Below are 20000 nucleotides of genomic sequence, written 5' to 3'. Positions count from 1 at the left end.
CGAAAAAATTTGCAGAAATGTCAGAAAAAAATTTCAGAATGTTTATAGTGACAAAACTGAACAAGATACAAGAAAAAACAGACAGCCAACTCCAGTTGATAAGGAAGTCCTTCTGTGACCTAAGGAGAAGATAGACACCATGAAAAAATCAAACAGAACTTCTAGAGATGAAAATTATAATGAGAAAATCAAAACCTCTCTCAAAAGTATTATTAGCAGATTTGGGAACCAGCAGTTAGCGTAATGGCTATGTCGCTGGACTCCCACGTAGTCGACCGTGGTTCGCATTCCAGACCCAGTGGCTTAAAACTCACGCCGGGCGCGTGTGTGTACGTGCCCAAAATCCCAAGAGGAGAATGGAGGAGAAGGGATTGCGGTGTGACCATCCCCCCTGGGGGGTGATTTCTCGCTTTCTGTCTCTATGTCTCTCTCTGTCTGTCTGGCGAGCGCACGCGCCCTATAGTGAAAAACCTCTCCAAAAAAAAAAAAAAAAAGTATTATTAGCAGATTAGACCATGCAGAAATGGAATCTCTGATCTGGAAGACAGAATGTCTGTCTTCGATAAAAACCATCAAAAAGAATGAGAAAATAACCAAAAATAAATAAATAAATAAATAAATAAATAAATAAATAAATAAATAAGGACAGCATACTGGAAATACCTAGACACCATTAAATACCCAAATATCTGAATACAAGGTATTCCAGAAGGTAAAGAATCTGAGAAGGGCATAGATGGTCTATTCCATGAAATACTTGCAGTGAACTTTCCAAACCTAGAGAAACATTTAGACATCCAGATCCAAGAAATACAAAGGATCCCAAATATTGGTATGTTGGAAAAGTCCTGACCTATTTTTCTATGCAAAAATGCATCATGACTTTCCTGACGACCCAGTAGAATCAACATAAGAAGATCTTTTCCATGGCTCTTCATAGCCACATTGTTCAAAAATCAAAGACAAGATTCTAAAAATGGCAAGATAGAAATGTCAGGTTACTTACAAAGGTTATCCTATTAGCCAGCATCAGGCCTCTCAACCAAAACAATGCAGGCAAGGAAAGAATGGAAAGACATATTCAAAACCTAAAAAGAAAAACAGTTTTAACCAAGACTACTACACCTGGCAAGATTATCATTCTGAACAGGGAAGAATAAATAAAATCACTCTCAGTCAAACGAAAAAGGAAAGAATTCACCAATACTAGACCAACTCTTCAAGAAGTACTCAAATGAGTACTGTATCAGGAAAATTAAAGAGAGACAAACAGAAGTAAAACCAAAAGCAACCAAGAAAATGACTAACAAAATCATAGGGATAAGCATAATTCACAGTTGCTGAGACAAGGAATCAACTGAACTGATGATGAACTGAAAAAGTGTGGCACATGTGCACTGTTAAATTCTACCGAGGCATAAGAAAGAAACGATGATACCCTGGTATTTGATAGAAAGTGGACAATATGGAAGAATTACTGCTAAGTGAAGCAAGCCAAACTATGAAAGAGAGCCACTGTATGTCCCCAGTTGTTATATATCAAATGTCCACACTCAGTGGCAGAAACTGAAAGACTGGAAAGTATAAAACCACATAGAGCAGCTGTGAATATTAGAGAGTATGTGGGAGGAGGGCGGGCAGAAGGGGACATGGGAGGGAAGGATTCAAGGGAAAAAAGCAAAACATTTAAGGGTCACAAAAATGGAAAATTATCTGTTGATAATGTGTATGGTAACATCTTTGAACTAATTAGCATATAGTGTATTTGCTCTGGGAATATTTATTTTGTATGCTGTAAAATATATAGTGATTGAATGTAAAAAAAAAAAAAGAAAAGAAAAAGAAAAGACATAATGAAAGAAAAGTCTAAAAACCAGCTAAATTTTGTCTAGTACTTACTATGGGTCAAGATACAGAATACATGATTTATAAATATGAAGTCATTATCTCTTCAAAAACAAACCCTGTAATGTTGATACTCTTAGGGTCTCTGTGTTACAAAGGAGAAAAGTGAGAGATCAACAGGTTAATACATACAGTTACAGAGCCAAGATGGGCAGAGTGGGATTTGATTTAGGTGGCCCCCTATGGAGCCCTTAGTCTTTTTGTGGAGAGCTTTTTGCTATAGGGTGCATGTGCTCGCCAGACAGACAGACAGAGACAGAGAGACAGAAAGCGAGAAATCACCTGCCAGGAAGGATGGCCACACCACAATCCCTTCTCCTTCATTCTCCTCTCAGGATCTTGGGCATGCACGCACACGTGCCCAGCATGAGTTTAGGCCACCGGATCCAGGACCCGAACCGTGGTTGACTACATGGGAGTTCAGCGACATAGCCATTATGCTATCTGTGGTCCCAGGAGCCCTTAGTCTTAATTGCAGCAGTGCAGTGTTGCTGAATGTTAGTCTATGAGCATTGCAAATGCAGTGAAGTAGATGGAGAGTTAATGGACATTCATTAGGAAGATGAACAAACAGAAAGGGCTCCAGAGTTAGAAAGCAATCCCAAATAAGGTGAGGTTTATGCCCTTTGAATGCGAAGTGGAATTCAGCCAGGTGAAGGGAGAACAAAGGAAGCTGAAAGAAGGATGAACTCCATCAGTACAGGCTTTTGCATTTACATGCACTTTATATAAGTAAATATATATTGTGCATATGTTTATATAAATATATATTTCTTGGGACCAGTAGTTAGCAAATAATGGCTGTGTCGCTGGACTCCCATGTAGTTCGAGTCCCAGACCCAGTGGCTTAAACTCACGCCGGGCCTGTGAGTGTGCGAGCCCAAGATCCTGAGAGGAGAATGGAGGAGAAGGGATTGTGGTGTGGCCATTCGCTCTGTGGGGTGATTTCTCGCTTTCTGTCTCTCTGTCTCTTTCTGGCTAGTGCATGTGCCCTATAGCAAAAAACTTTTCCAATATACATACACACACATATACATATACGTATATACATACATACATATATATATCTTTCTCTTGGTATAAGAAAAAATATTTGCAACAGATGTATCAATCTGTATTTTTGAATAGAAAAGTGGCCCTCCGTATTTCACATGAGCTGCTAAGCCCTACCATATGGATTCCCAAGGCCATTGATACAGCTGGAATTTTAATTATAGTGGTGCTTCAATGAAAGATAATGTGAAGTTATTTTTCTGCACCAAATATGCAACTTGTAATCATGTCCCAGGTTTTTAAAAGAATTGAAACATGGCCTGATTTGCAGAAGCATAAATTAAGACACAAATCTGTCTTGGGATAGACATCCTATTATCAGCTTTAAGACCTTTCTTTTCCAAAAGGATGAAGGATTTTTACTAATCAGAGACTTGCTGGATTTTGAAGTAGGTTTATAAAGTGGCTAAAGAAAAGAATGCTCCTGGCTTCTTTACATAGAAATGAATAATTCTTCAGAAGATGTTTTTTTCCTTCAATCTAATGCTTTCACTCTCTTTTCTCCAATTCAAAGTTCAGCTGTTCCTGTAATAAGAACATGCTCCCCTGTCACCTCCTCCATGAAGCTGCCTTGATTCCTCCTGCCCTTACTTAGATCTACCCCATAACCTTCTCCCAGGCTTGCCCCCATATTCTCAGTGTGGCATCAGCATCACCAGTGAATCTGCCTTATTATATATGTATACACACACACACACACACACACATATTTGTGTGCGTGTGTGTGTGTGTGTGTGTGTGTGGGTGTGTTTGATTTTGTTTGTTTTGCCGTAGGGTATGCTTACTCGCCCAGAGAGAGGCAAAATGAGAAATCACCTCTGGGAGGGAGTGGTGATGCTGCAATCCCTTCTCCTCCATTCTCCTCTCGAAATTTTGGGCCCAAACCTATCTGGTGTAATTTTGAAGCCACCAGGTCCAGGACTAAAACCTCAGAGTCAACTATGTGGGATCCAGCCTCCTCAAACCATAGTTTAGGTAGCCCTAAACTATACTTCTAATGACTATTTATTTATTTATTTATTTTGTTTTGTTTTTCCTGGCAGGAACGTTTATTATTTCAAAAATAGGCATCCTATGTTTTTTGAAATGATGAAAATTGTTATTTCTAGATTACTATAATAAATATTTTTCAAAAATAGCAATCATCTCAATAATCACACAGACTTATTTTCATTCATTGAAGACTTCCAAAAATAATAATTCTGTATCAAAAAACTTACAATGTCACAAGAAAATTAAGTAATGGTCTATGCAGGACAGAAGAAAAAGTCTAATATGGGAAACTAATAAAGCATCATTTTCTATTATGCATTCATTAGTATGTTTGATAAAGAAAATTAGTTTCACATTGCTTTTTAGTGCTTAGTCTAAGAAATACAAGAACCCAACCATTTTGGAAGAATAACTCTCTCCATAATCTCAAGTGTAGCCACACCTTACACCTGAATGAAAACTTTGAAAAGATGAGAAAAGCAAACATGTATTTAATTAGACATTCCAGTAAATACATTTTAAAAACCTTCAGCAATTACGAACATACTATTTGCATATGGAAAACAACAATTTCCATGTTTTGAATATTCTACCTTGAGAACGGTTTTAAGGATAATTTGTTGTAGCAGATTTGAAAGTAAAACTCAGACACACAGTTTCATCAGGGAATTCTCTACATGACTGACATCCTGGACCATCCTGACAATAAAAGGCCAACCAGGGTCTCACCTGCCCAGATAGACTCCAGGAGGGCCGCATCCCTGGTCCGAACAGTGCTGGCCACTAAACCCCACAGTTAGAACAGCTGCCTGTTTCCAAGTCCCCAGAGGGCTCTCATTGGTGCCTCACTAATCACGCAAGGGCTCCAACTTAAGCATTCGAAGACAGACTGTGGGCAACCCTTTACTTCTCTGGTCCCTTTAGCAAACTTCTAGGTCACTTATAATAACACTTGAGATATTCCACAAACAAGTACAAGTTTGTTAACTTTGCTCGACCTGATGCATTCAAAAACAGGCAAAATACTTTAATTCCCATTAGCAGCAAACTTAAAGACATTTTATAATTACTCAAACATGACAAGTGGAACTGCTTACTGAATGATACTGCTTACTGAATGATACTGTGTTTATTTGGAAGAGAAGTACTTAATTTATTCTAAGAAAAAGCAGACCCGAAGCCTCACATTACTGGGACGTTTTGAACACATGGACAAGGTTTATCTCCCACACTTCAATGTCAGCTCCTGAACAAGCTACGTGGTGAGGATCTGCCGCGAGTCGATTAGCATGGAAGCAGGCGGAGTGGAGAAGCCAGGGGCCGGGTCACTTCATTTCTTTCTGTCGCTTCCAGTTGCCAACCTAGTTGCAAACCGCATAAATATGTTTAATGTATCCATGGAGATTCCCAGCATCAAACTGATGGGGTATTTCTGCACGCTGTAGGCTGGAATCACTTCTGCCCGCTTGGATCACTTTTGGGGTGTTGTACAGAAGGAACGTGTTGAACAGGACTAACCCCCCAGACATTGCCACCGAGTACAGAGTGGCACCAGCCACGGTGGTAGGGGGAAGAAACATAGATTGCAGCGAGGACACAAAGGTGAGCCCCAGCCCATGCCCGGAGGGTGCCCCTGTTCAGAAACTACTTACTGGGTGCACACATTGTCACCATGGAGAGGCCTCCCACGATTCCAGCTGTGTACACCTGCCTCGGATGAGAAGAGGCCCTCCAAGTATCGTCAGAGGAGCCACCACTGCAGCCATCATGCCAGAATGCAGCAACCATGCAAGATGTTTTGAACCTGGCTCTGGTCATAGGGCAGCGACCGTACCAGCATCCTAGCTCCAATCATGGCTGTGAAGGTTGCACCAATGGTCACCCAAGAGCCTCTTAACATGAAGTTCATGAGAACAGGAGCTCTGCTAATTGCCAAGGCAGACAAAGCAGTTAAGCCAATGCTTCCAGCTAAGTACATGTAGGTGGAGTGAATTCTGTCCTTCACATATTGAGGCCAAGTTACGACCTTTCCAGTCTCATTAGCCATTCCCAAGCCATAGTAGCACAGCGTTCCGAGACCATCAGCAGCCCCTCTAGCAACAAACCACCTTCCCATCTGGTCAATTTTAAATATTTTATTTTTTTCCCAGTCCTAGTATTTTTTTTTTTATTTATTTTTTTTCCAATTTATTTGCATTCATTTTTTTCATCGATGGTTCCAGTGCTGCTTCTATGAGCTCCTGGCCAGTTTTCCCACATCGGGTTCCAACTCTTGTCTTGGTGGCATATTCCCTGCTGGATGTTAAGAACCATTGACTCTTCCTTATGGAATTCTTGAGGGCAGGGGAGGCCTTGATGAAGGATGGGTGGAATACCCTGGAAGGTAGGGTCGGGAGACAAACAAACCTTGCCACCAGCATGGTGGTACACCATGTTCACAGGCAGATCTAAAATGCAGCCTGGTGACCTCAGTCCCCGGTCACCTCCGCTGCGCAGTCCCTTCCGGGCTGGTGCTCATGCCCCACTCCCGGCCCCTGGCCCACACCTCACCTTAATGACTCTCATATTCCATTCATTTATCAATCCATCCACCCATTAACTGCTTACTGAATGATACTGTGAGCCAAGCAGTGTGCTCTATCTCAGATTCAAAGTCAACATATAAAGTCCCTGCAGTCGTGTCGCTTGTAAATATGTAATTTACGTGACTGTTAATTTTATGTATCCTCTTGACTGGGCTAAGCGAAGCCCAAAGAGTGGGTAAAACAGTATTTCTGGCAGTCTGTAAGGGTACTTCTGAAAGAGAAAACCCTTTGCAGTTATAGAATGAGTATGGATGATCACTCTAACCAGAGGGCCTGAATTTTTATTTTTTTTGGAGAGGTTTTTCCTACAGGGTATGTGTGTTCTCCAGAAAGACAGAGAGAGATAGAGAAACAGAAAGCCAGAAATCACCCCCCAGGGGGGACGGCCACGTCACAATCCCTTCTCCGTTCTCCTCTCAGGATCTTGGGCACACACGCATATGCACCTGGCGTGAGTTTAAGCCACTGGGTCTGGGACTCGAACCACAGTCGACTACATGGGAGTCCAGCAACATAGCCATTACTCTAACTGCTGGTCCCAAGGGCCTGAATTTTAAAAAAGGCAGAGGAAAGGGGGAATTTGCTCTCTCTGCTTGAGTGAGGTATCCCTCTTCTCTTGCCCTTTGACATCAGCTCTCCTGGTTCTTGGGCTATTAGACTCAGATCCAGAGTTACGCCATCAGTCCCTGTGTGGTAGACTGAATTTCACCACTGGGTTTACTGGCTCTACAGCTTGCAGACTTCCTGCGAGACTTCCTGGCCTCCATATCATACGGGACTAGCACTCATAACACGTCTCTTTCCAGTTACTTACATATATCCTCTTGGTTCTCTTTTTTAGAACCCAGATTAAATTATTGGCCAGTACTGTGAAGTGTCTATTTCAGCACTCATTCCTACCTCCTCCTATCTTGCAACTTCCAGGAATTAAGGCTATACAGGAAGTACTCACTTTTTTGCATTTCTCTTCCAGCCAGAGTTGCAATGTAACTCAATTGTGGGCTGTGAGATTTATGTAGAAATTTGCTGCTCAACTTCTGAGATTTTGCTTTTTTCTTCCTCTTTCTTCTTCTTCCTCTTTTTTCAGGTACTATTGAATTGAGATTCTTAACCATTATTCCTCTCTCACCCCCTTTCTTTGAGAGATTTTTGTTGTTGTTGTTGTTGTTTTTACGATAGGGCACGTGTGCTTGCAGGAAAGACAGAGAGAGACAGACAGAAAGCAAGAAATCACCCTTCAGAGGGGATGTCTACATCACAATCCCTTTCCTCCCTTTTCTTTTGGGGCTCTTGTGCATGCACGCATGCATACCCAGGGTGAGTTTAAGCCACTGGGTCCAGGACTCGAACTGTGGTTGGCGGTGTGGGAGTCCAGTCACACAATTACACCACCTGCTGGTCCCATTGTTCCCTTTTTTATGCTTTGAAAGATAATATAGCTGAGCTGTAGCTGCTGTCTTTCAGCTATGAGAATATAAGGCACCTTTTAAGGATATTAAAGCAGAAATATAGCCAGACACCAGGCTGCCTGTGGCTGCAGGTCCTAATAGCCAGGACCATTGCTCATCCTCTGCCCCTTCCCCTGTTGCTTTTGGACTCTCAGAACTTCAGTGTTTTGAATAATGTGCAGTGGTATTTTGCTCCTGAGATAAAGCTTATTAGTTCAGTTGGAGGCTCACTACTTCTTAGAAACAGGGAGGACTTTGGGTCACCCGTGACAACAGTACATAGTACTGATGAGCAACAGGGAGGTAGACCAGAAGAGAGATTGCCAATTTTCTAATTCTGCACACTCCTTGAATAAGTTAGGAAGGAACGTATAAATCACCAAATGACTAGGAACAATTGCAGAGGCTCAAGAAATATGAGCAATCAACAAAATGCCTCTCCCCCAAGGGAAGTCGTCGAGCCCACAACGCCCACAGTCAACACAGTGGACTTCGTGGACATGTTGGATAAGCAATTCAGAATATTTTTAGTGACCAAACTAACTGAGATGGAAGAGAAAAGAGACAATGAGCTCCAGGAGATGAGGAAGTCCTTTCATGATTTGAAAGAAGAAATAGACATCTTACAAAAGAACCAGATGGAACTTCTAGGGTTGAAGACTGTGATGCAGGAAATCTAAACCTCCCTCAAAAGTATTAAAAGTAGATTAGATCAGGCAGAAGATTGAATCTTGAATGTAGAAGACAAAACATCTGATCTAGAAAGAAGTACCAAGAAGATTGAGAAAACAACTAAGAAAAATTAGGATAATATACGAGGAATACTGGACACCATCAAGCACCCCAACATCTGGATAATTGGTATCCCAGAAGAGGAAGAAAATAATAAGGGAATTGATAATTTATTCCATGAAATCCTTGAAGAAAACTTTCCAAACCTAGAAAGGCATTCAAATATCCAGACCCAAGAAATACATAGGACCCCAAATAGAATCAACCTAAGATGATCCTCTCCAAGGTACACCATAGCCAAATTAGACAAAGACAAGATTAACTGGCAAGAGGGAAATGTCAAGTTACTTACAAAGGTCACTCCATCAGGCTCACATTGGATCTCTCGGTGGAAACAATTCAGGCAAGGAAAGAATGGGGAAATATAGTCAAAGTGTTGAATGAAAAACAGTTTCAACCAAGAATACTATACCTAGCAAGATTATCTTTCATGTGGGAAAAAAGATAAAAATATTCTTGGATAAACAAAATCTGAAGGAATTTATCAACTCCAGACCAGCTCTTCAAAATTTTCTGAAGGGAGTGTATATAGGTCCGGAAATACTGATAATAACATTAAATGTCAATGGATGAAATTCTCCAATTAAGAGACACAGATTAGTTGAATGGATGAAAAAAACAGAAACCCTCTATCTATTGCCTACAATAAACACACCTTCTTGATAAAGACACACATAGACTGAAAGTGAAGGGCTGGAAAAAGATACTCCATGCAAATGTAAATCAATAAGGGCTGGATTTGCGATACTGAATTCAGACAAAATAGGCTTCAAGACAAAGACTGTAAGAAGTGACAAAGAAGGGCATTATATAATAGTAATTGGGGTAATCCAACAAGAAGACATAACACTTATAAATATATCTCTGCACTCAACTCAGGAGCACCTAAATACATGAAGGAAAGACTGCTAGAGCTAAAAGGAGAGAGAAGGAGCAACATTATAATTGTGGGGGATCTCAGCACTTTATTATCTCCTTTAGAGAGATCTTCTAGGCAAGAAATAAATAGAGATATGGAACATAAATGATACTACAAATCGAATGGGCTTTAGAGATATCTATAAACCTTTCCACCCTAAGACCACAAAATATACATTTTCTCACCCTGGCATGGAACCTTTTTGAAGACTGACCATATGTTAGGACACAAATCAAGCCTTTACAAATTCATAGGCATAGGAACTATATCCAGCATCTTCTCTGACCATGGTGGAATTAAACTCAAGATTAATTTCAAGAAACACCCTCGAAAATACACAAACACATGGAAACTGAACAACCTACTTCTGAATGACTTCTTCACTCCCGAAGAAATTGAGTCTGAAGTGGAAAAATTTATGGAAACAAATGATAATGAGTATACAAGTTTCCATAATCTATGGGACACAGTAAAAGCACTCATAAGAGGGAAGTTTATAGCAATTAGTGCTCATAAGAAAAAGATGGAAAGGTGTCAAATAGATAACCTAATATCATGCCTCAGGGAATTGGAACAACAACAAAATGCCAGGTAAATTTGACCAGAAAAAAAATGAAAAAGAAAGTAAATGAACCATAAAGAAAATAAATGAAAGCAAAAACTGTTTCTTTGAAGATTAACAAGATCGACACACCATTGGCTAGACTGATAAAGATGAAGAAAGAAAGAAATCAGATAAATCAAATATGTGATGAAACAGGCAACATTACAATAGACATAATAGGAATTCAAAATATCATTAGAGGATACTATGAGTGACTATATGCCAACGAACAAGAGAATTTGGAGGAGATGGACAAATTCCTGGATGCATTTAATCTACCAAGATTGAATCGGGAGGACATAGAAAACCTGAATAGACCCATAGCAAGCCAGGAGATTGAATCAGTAATAAATAAGCTCCCAACAAAGAAAACCCAGGTCCAGATAGCTTCACTTCTAAAGTCTACAAAACTTTTGAGGAAGAGTTAATCCCTATCCTCCTCAATTATTTCTAACGATTCAAAAGGAAGGAAACATTCCAAATTCATTTTATGAAGCCTCCATCATCCTCATTCCCAAAACAGATAAGGACATGACAAAAAAGGAAAACTACAGACCAATATCGTTGATGAATATAGATGCAAAAATTCTCAACAAGATACTTGCAAATCGTATCCAACAACATATAACAAAGATTATTTGTCACAACCGGGTAGGCTTTATTCCACGGATGCAAGGGTGGTTCAACATACGCAAGACCATAATTATAATACACCATATTAACAGAAAGAACGATAAAACCATATTATCATTTCAATTGATATAGAGAAAGCATTTGATAAAATATAACATCCTCTAATATTAAGACACTCAGTAAGATTGTGTAGAAGTGTAATTTCTCAACACAATAAAAGCCATCTATGAAAAACCTACAGCTTACATTATACTGAATGTAAGTACTAGGTAAGGCTGCCCACTTTCTCCACTGCTTTGCTTTTTATTTTTATTTATTTATTTATTTTTGCTACAGGGCGCATGCGCTCGCCAGAAAGACAGAGAAAGAGAGACAAAACGAGAAATCACCCCCCAGGGGGGATGGCCACACCGCAGTCCCTTCTCCTCCATTCTCCTCAGGATCTTGGGCACGCACGCACATGCACCGGGTGTGAGTTTAAGCCACCGCGTCTGGGACTACAACAGCGGTTGACTACGTGGGAGTTAAGCGACATAGCCATTACGCTATCTGCTGGTCCCTCCACTGCTTTTTAATATAGTGCTGGAAGTCTTAGCTAATATAATTAGAAAAGAGAACAATATAGAGGCATTTAAGTAGGCAAAGAAGAGTTGAAAATATCTTTATTTGCAGATGACATGATGATATACTTAGAAGATCCAGAAGTTTCTATGAAAAAACTTCTCAAAGTAGTAGATGAATACAGTAAAGTGTCAGGATACAAAATTAACATCCAAAAATCTTTAGCATTTCTATATATGAACAACAAGTTGAACGAAGTAGAGCTGAAGAAAGGAATACCTTACACTATAGCCACAAAATCCTTTACGCCTAAGGATAAACCTAACTAAGGAAATCAAAGACATCTACAAAGAAAACTATGAAAATCTTTAAAAAGATATTGATACCGACATAAAAAAGTGGAAGAACATCCCATGTTCCTGGATTGGAAGAATTAACATAATCAAAATGGCAATTCTACCCAAGTTAACCTACATATTTAATAGAATGCCAATAAAAATACCAGAGATATTCTTCACAGATCTAGAAAAGACAATTGTAGAATTTGTCTGGAATCATAAAAGACCTTATATTGCAAAAGCAGTCCTGTGCAAAAATAGTGGAGTGGGAGGCATATCACTCCCTGTTCCCAAGATATACTATAATGCTGTGATCATCAAAACAGCATGGTATTGGCACAAAACAGACAGGTGGATCAATGGAATAGAATAGAGACCCCAGAAATAAACCCCAAAATCTGATTTTCACAAATGATACCAGTCAATCCATTGGAAAAAGGAAAACCTTTTTTTAGTAAATGATGCGGGAAAAATGGTTATCGACCTGCAGAAAGATGAAACTGAACCCCCATCTTTTATCATCAACAAAAGTCAGCTCAAAATAGATCAAAGATCTGAACCTAAGACCTCAAACTATAAAACTACTGGTGGAAAACACTGGAAAAATTTTGGGAGACATTGGAGTAGGCAAAGACTTCTTAAGACTCCCAAAGCACAGGCAATAATCCTTAAAATAGACAGATGGACTATACCAGACTAAGAAGTTTCTGCACAGCAAAAGACACAGTAACACGTGTCAATCGACAACCCTCAGAATGGGAGAATATTTTTGTCAAATATGCCTCTGATAAGGCACTGATAACCAGAATACACGGGAAACTCATATGCCTTACATGAAAAAAAAACAGTTAAAAGATGGGAAAAAGAGGGGTCAGTAGTTGGCATAATGACTATGTCACTGCACTCCTATGTAGCCGACAGTGGTGGTCATCCACATTTTCTACCTTAGTGACTCCATTCAAGTATTAGCTAAAGGGACACCAGTGTAAGGAATTAGCGGAAAAAGTCAGACTCAGCATAAAATGACTGTGGAGAACAATATGGAGGTTCCTTAAAGATCTACAAATAGATCTACCATTTGATCTAGCAGTCCCACTCTTGGGTATCTACCCAAAGGACAGGAGAATGCTCAGTTGGAACAGCACTTGCACATCAGTGTTTATTGCAGCATTATTCATGATCGCTAAGACGTGGAACCAACACAAATGTCCACAATCTGATGAATGGATTGAAAAAGTGTGGCACATATACTCTATGGAATACTACTCAGCCATAAAAAAAAACAACAGGACCCTGACATTTGATAGGAAGTGGTGGGATATGGAGCATTTATAGCTGAGTGAAGCAAGCCAGGACATGAAAGAAAGATATTGTATGTACCCACTTAATATATACCAACTATCTGCACTTTATGGTAGAGATCGAAATATTGGAGGGCATAAAATCAATGAAAGATAGTGATGAAGACAGTGTGGAATGGGGTGGGAGAAGAGAAGAGTATGGAGAAGGATAGTGAGAGAACAAACAGAGAGGCATGACGTTAGTGAGACACAGAAATGGTTTAGTACCTGTTGACGATGATGTGTATAGCATTCTCAGCTAGACTGATCTAGTAAGTATTTCATGTTGGGTAAAGTCTTTTTACAAGCAAAATGATAAATAGCGATTGAATGTTTTAAAAAATAACTGGAATAATAATAATCACCTGAAAAAAATAATGAAAAGTTATTTGATGATGATAGGGATTTTAATATCTATTGATTGATAGGCTTGGTATTCTTTCTGGAAAAGGAAATTAAATACACTGTAAAGTTATATGTGATTCAATGTAATATAAATAAGATTATAATGAAAAAAAAAAAAACAAAAAAAAAAAACCCAGAAATGTAGAAAGGTCTTGTGATCCTGGTGGCATGTTAGGTCACCTGAAACAGTGTCTACCAGGTATTTCTTACCAGTTGACTTGTTATGTGAAAAATAGTGACTCTAAATGTTCAGACAAATATCCTGTTATTTACAGCTACACATAGTCTTAATGTTACATGTTGGTTAGCCAATCAGCTGTTTCAATGTGATTTCATTTTTTTTTCAATTTTTGAATTATGCTAAAATGAATAACATTATATGCAAAATTTTGAGCCCATTACGTGTTATTCTGGTAAGGTAAATTTCTAGCTATACAATAACTGGAAAGGGCATAATTTTTTTAAATGTTTTTTAGCTATATTGCCATCTTGAAAGTACAAAAGAGTTTATATTCCCAAATATATGATAGCACCCATTTCAAATGACTGGTAGTTCGTAACTATTTATTTTCAACTCCTTTTCCCTTTAGTGACAATGAAGGTGGAAACTGAGTTCAGAAAATTTTCTCATTTTCCTTTATGAGAAAGCCAGGGTTAAAAGAGAAGCAGTGGGACACAAATGGATGCCAGAGAGCCTTTTGTGAAAGGAATGTTTTCTTTTGTGAATTCTGCAAGTGAAAAGACACCTAAACCTTGATATCTAAGGTGACAGAAAGTAGTACAATACCAGCAGAAACTTGTTCTCATCTAACTTGAATTTTCTTCATCATTCTCAAATTGATGTGTGTGTGTGTGTGTGTGTGTGTGTTAGTGGTGGTGGTGTTGTTTTACCCAGAAAATATGTCAAGAATTTGTAAAAAGTGTCAGTGAAAATTCTAGTCCATGGGCATAATATTGTTTATTGAAAAAAATCAAAACTGCAGATTCTCAGGAAACAAATTCCAATGAAAACAATTGTGTTACCTTTTACTACAATTTCTAATTTCTTTTATTAAAAAAAAGTTTATCAGCTAAAAACCCAGAAGATCTCACATGTAAAGTGCTCTACAGTTTTCAGATTCCTTGCTATACAAGATGTGAATACTGTTGGCAGGTTGCATGCATTTTTTTCTCTTGAACATTCTCTTATCTACTTTTGAACCATGGAACGTGTGTTGAGCTCGCTCAGCTCCCCTGTATAGAGACAGAAACTTTCCTTTGTACATTGTTTTCTAAAACCCTAAACATGACCTAGTCTGAAGTACGGACATTCCCCGAAAGGAGTTTGAATAGTCTCTGTTCAGTTGATTACTGAAGACTGTGCTGAGGGATTTCTTCTCTCTCTTTAATCCATTCTAATTCTCATTTAAGTGTAGAGTCATTTTATGCTGGTAAATAGTCTGACTTTTTTCACTAATTCCTTACACTGGTGTGCCTTCAGCTAATACTTTAATGGAGTCACTGAGGTAGAAAATGTGGATGACCAATTTGCATGCAACTGTGCAAAACAAGGACAGGAAGAACAGATCAGTGTCTTTCCTTATGACTCACTGTGGCCCAGTCAATGGTAAAATCAAGTTGAAAGCAACCCAATGCAGGTACTGAAATGTGCCAGGAAGTAAAATTTCTTTCTTTCTTTTTTTTTTTTTTGTAGGGGAGGAGGTTTTTGCTATAAGGGAGCGTGAGCTCTCCAGGAAGACAGAGAGAGACAGAGAGACAGAAAGCGAGAAATCACCCCCCAGAGGGGATGGCCATGCCACAATCCCTTCTTCTCCATTCTCCTCTTGGGATCTTGGGCACACATGCACACATGCCCTGTGTGAGTTTTAAGCTACTAGGTCTAGGACTCGAACTGCGGTCGACTACATGGGAGTCCAGCGACATAACGTGTGTGTGTGTGTGTTAGTGGTGGTGGTGTTGTTTTACCCAGAAAATATGTCAAGAATTTGTAAAAAGTGTCAGTGAAAATTCTAGTCCATGGGCATAATATTGTTTATTGAAAAAAATCAAAACTGCAGATTCTCAGGAAACAAATTCCAATGAAAACAATTGTGTTACCTTTTACTACAATTTCTAATTTCTTTTATTAAAAAAAAGTTTATCAGCTAAAAACCCAGAAGATCTCACATGTAAAGTGCTCTACAGTTTTCAGATTCCTTGCTATACAAGATGTGAATACTGTTGGCAGGTTGCATGCATTTTTTTCTCTTGAACATTCTCTTATCTACTTTTGAACCATGGAACGTGTGTTGAGCTCGCTCAGCTCCCCTGTATAGAGACAGAAACTTTCCTTTGTACATTGTTTTCTAAAACCCTAAACATGACCTAGTCTGAAGTACGGACATTCCCCGAAAGGAGTTTGAATAGTCTCTGTTCAGTTGATTACTGAAGACTGTGCTGAGGGATTTCTTCTCTCTCTTTAATCCATTCTAATTCTCATTTAAGTGTAGAGTCATTTTATGCTGGTAAATAGTCTGACTTTTTTCACTAATTCCTTACACTGGTGTGCCTTCAGCTAATACTTTAATGGAGTCACTGAGGTAGAAAATGTGGATGACCAATTTGCATGCAACTGTGCAAAACAAGGACAGGAAGAACAGATCAGTGTCTTTCCTTATGACTCACTGTGGCCCAGTCAATGGTAAAATCAAGTTGAAAGCAACCCAATGCAGGTACTGAAATGTGCCAGGAAGTAAAATTTCTTTCTTTCTTTTTTTTTTTTTTGTAGGGGAGGAGGTTTTTGCTATAAGGGAGCGTGAGCTCTCCAGGAAGACAGAGAGAGACAGAGAGACAGAAAGCGAGAAATCACCCCCCAGAGGGGATGGCCATGCCACAATCCCTTCTTCTCCATTCTCCTCTTGGGATCTTGGGCACACATGCACACATGCCCTGTGTGAGTTTTAAGCTACTAGGTCTAGGACTCGAACTGCGGTCGACTACATGGGAGTCCAGCGACATAACCATTACGCTAACTGCTGGTCCCCCAGGAGGTATAATTTCTAAGAACTCTGTATTTTGTTTTTATTCTTAGATTTTTGCTATGGGTCATGTGTTCTTGTAGGAGAGTCAGAGAGAAGTGAGAAATCACCCCCCCCCCCCCAGGGAGGATGACCATGCCACGATCTCTTCTCTCCCCTCTCCTCTTGGGATTTGGAGCACACATGCACATGTGACCAGTGTGATTTTCAAGTCTCAGGGTCTAGAACAGCAATCTACCACCTGGGAGTCTATCGTCCAACCACTATACCACCTGCTGGCCCCTGAAGTGTGTTTTCTTAATGATTATGGAAACTTTAATCTTTTCTGAAAATATAATCATTGCACTTCATATTTAACCATCATGTTGGTTGAGGTTGCTTTCTCTGAGGCAAGTAACTTTGAAAATACTGAGAGACAAAAATGAGTCTAACAGTTTACAGTTTGTCATCTCTGGGCTTCTTTATTTTATAGTTTATATAACAGCTTTTCTCCTCAGGAAAAAAAAAAAAGCCCTGTTTCCATTCTGGTTGCCAAAATCCATATTTATCTTTCTGCTGCTGACTAATTCCAATAGTCAGGGGATCTAAAGCATTGCTTATTCTAAATGTATTTATAGGGGGTTCTTCATACACTCGGATGTGGCCCTCTGCTTAATTTCACCGAAAGGCATCACTGAGTTTCAGTGGTAATTGGCTGAATCCCAGACTATGGCTTGTACAGAGTCTGATTTGCCTTTAAGAAACATAAACAAGACACTGAAGAAGATGTTCAAGAAGCCCTATGTGAAGTCTGTGGAGATACGATTTTATCTTTAATCTCACTGTCTGGGTTTGCCTGCCCATATCAGAGGCCTTCAGCTCAATGCCACCTTGATAAAGCAACCAGAAGCCTTTCTGAAGAAACATTTTTTTTTTTTCTTCTCTGTTCAGCATTCTTAGTTCTTGTCTTAGTTTAAGATAGCAGCCTAGCATGGTGATAGCTTTAAAGATTGTATCAAATCACGAATGTCTTTGGATGGTTTCTGTGGTGCCAGTTTGCTGTATTTTTATACATTTCAGAGCTAGAAAGATATTTAAAAGGGTACCTGCCTAGATTACCACATTAATGGTCAAAAAAGAAAAAAAAAAAGAAAAAGAAAAAGAAAGGAAGAAAGGGAGAAAGAAAAGAAAAGAAAGAAAGAGAGGAACAGAACATCACCATCATTTCTGTAGCTTTTTTCAGAAGTGTTTAATAATGACGCTTTTAGTTAATTGAGTAGATGGTGTCATTTATTCTAATTTCATGTAATGGGGCCAAAAAAATGTTAAATCCTGAGAAAGAATACCTTTCACTCTAATTTTAGTGGCATTTAAAGTGCTTCTTTATAAGGGCGGTGACAGTTTGTCACTCAGTGACTGTGTGAACATCACAGCCTCATGGAGAGTGAACCTGCAGGAATTCTCTTAGCTTTGAGATTGATTTGTTGATTGATTGATTGGTTCATGCATTCGTTCAATAAATGATTTATTGAATCCCTTCCATGTGTCAGGCTGTGTGCTGGCAAGATAATATCAAGCAAAAAACAAAAAAAAAAGATATTTTTCCTGTACTCTTGGAATTTACTGTGAAATTGGGGGGACAGATGCTAGTCAAATTTATCATAAATTGTAACTGTGATAAAAATGACAAAAGGAGAGTGCATTACTTACCTCTGCTCTTAGCTGGTCAGAGACAGTAACCAGGACCTGGTGTCTGGTTCTGTTGCCTTTGCCACCTAACCCATAGCCAACATGCATGAGTACATCTCTATCCCTGTTGACCAGACTGGTGTCCATATCAGCAATGAGAGCTCTACTGCCTAGAGCATGACATCCAGTCCAGTGACCAGATGCTGTGTGACAAGACCAATGGGGGAGATGACGCCTTCAACACTTTTTTCAGTGAGACAAGCACCAGCAAGCATGTGCCCAGAGCTGTATCTGTAGACAGCAATTGTTGATAAGTTCACACTGGTACTTACCACGAGCTCTTCTACTCTGAGCAGCTCATCCCCGGCAAGGAAGATGCTGCCTGTGGGCACTACACTATTGGCAATGAAATCATAGATTTGTCTTGGACTAAATCTGCAAGCAAGTGCACAGGTCTACAGGGCTTCTTGGTTTTCCACAGTTTGGGTGGGAGAACTGGTTCTGGGTTCACCTCCCTGGTCAAGGAATGGCTCTCAGTGGATTATGATAAGATGTCCAAGCTGGAGTTCTCCATCTTCCCAGTCCCCTAGGTTTCCACAGCTGTGGTTAAACCCTACAACATCATCCTCACCATCTATACCACCCTGGAGCACTCTGACTGTGCCTTCAAAGTAGACAGTGAGGTCATCTATGACATTTGTTGTGGAAACATTGACATCGAACACCCAACCTACACTAACCTCAGCTGCCTTGTTAGCTGTATTGTATCCTCCATCATTGCTTCCCTCTGATTTGATCAAGCCCTTGAATGTTGACCTGACAGAATTCCAGACCAACCTTATGCCCTGTCCCCGTATCCTCTTCCCTCTGGCCACATACCCCCTGTCATCTCTGCTGAGGAAGTCTGCTGCTTCCTTTGAGCCTGCCAACCAGATGGTGAAATGTGACCCTGGCCATGGTAAATACATGACTTGCTTCCTGTTGTACTGTGGTGATGAGGTTCCTAAAGATGTCAATGCTGCCATTGCCACATCAAGAACAAGAGTAGCATCCAGTTTGTGGATTGGTGCCCCACCGACTTCAAGGTTGACATTAATTACCAACCTCCCACTGTGGTGCCTGGTGGACATCTGGATAAAGTTCAGCAAGCTGTGTGCATGCTGAGCAGCACCACAGCCATTGCTGAGGCCTGGGCTTGCCTGGACCACAAGTTTGACCTTAAGTATGCCAAGAGTGCCTTTGTTTACTGATATGTGGATGAGAGGATAGGGTAAGGAGAGTTTTCTGAGGCCTAAGAGGACGTGGCTGCTCTTGAGAAGGATTAGGAGGAGGTTGGTGTGGATTCTGTTGAAGGAGAGGGTAAGGAAGAAGGGGAGGAATACTAATTGCCATTCCTGTCAGCCCTGCAGCACCCCATACTACCAGAATTTCAGCTCCAACAGGAGCTGACCAGAATTAAAGTTTTCTGGTTAGACCATCTTCACTCAACTCTAATCATGTTTTACATTTCCACCTGTACCTGTGAAATTTTTTTTCATTATATTTCAAAGGTAAAGAAAAAAAAAAAGAGTAATAAAAGGAGAGGCGTATGGTGCTATGTGATTGCCTAATGGGATATTTCACCTAGTTAAGGAGTATAAGAAGCGCTTTTGAGGACATGATCTTTGAGCTTAATATGTGGAGAATAAGAGGGGTTAACCAGGGGAAGAGGAACAGGAAGGAATGCAGAGAGCTTTCAG

At 39.8% G+C, this 20000-nt stretch overlaps 1 protein-coding gene and 2 pseudogenes across 1 annotated transcript in view; 2 read left to right on the top strand and 1 right to left on the bottom strand.

Moving 5' to 3' along the window:
• Positions 1–20000, top strand: part of KCTD8 (potassium channel tetramerization domain containing 8) — a gene marked incomplete at its 5' end in the record, with an annotated part of 358032 nt that overhangs the window by 77857 nt on the left and 260175 nt on the right. The gene's annotated exons all lie outside the window — the stretch shown is intronic.
• LOC102474847 (growth hormone-inducible transmembrane protein-like) lies at positions 5282–6371 on the bottom strand (annotated as a pseudogene).
• LOC102475269 (tubulin alpha chain-like) lies at positions 18364–19646 on the top strand (annotated as a pseudogene).

This window comes from Tupaia chinensis, unplaced genomic scaffold (assembly GCF_000334495.1).
Source record: "Tupaia chinensis unplaced genomic scaffold, TupChi_1.0 Scaffold148884_1, whole genome shotgun sequence".
NCBI lineage: Eukaryota > Metazoa > Chordata > Mammalia > Scandentia > Tupaiidae > Tupaia > Tupaia belangeri.
This window is presented reverse-complemented; position numbering and strand designations above follow the sequence as displayed.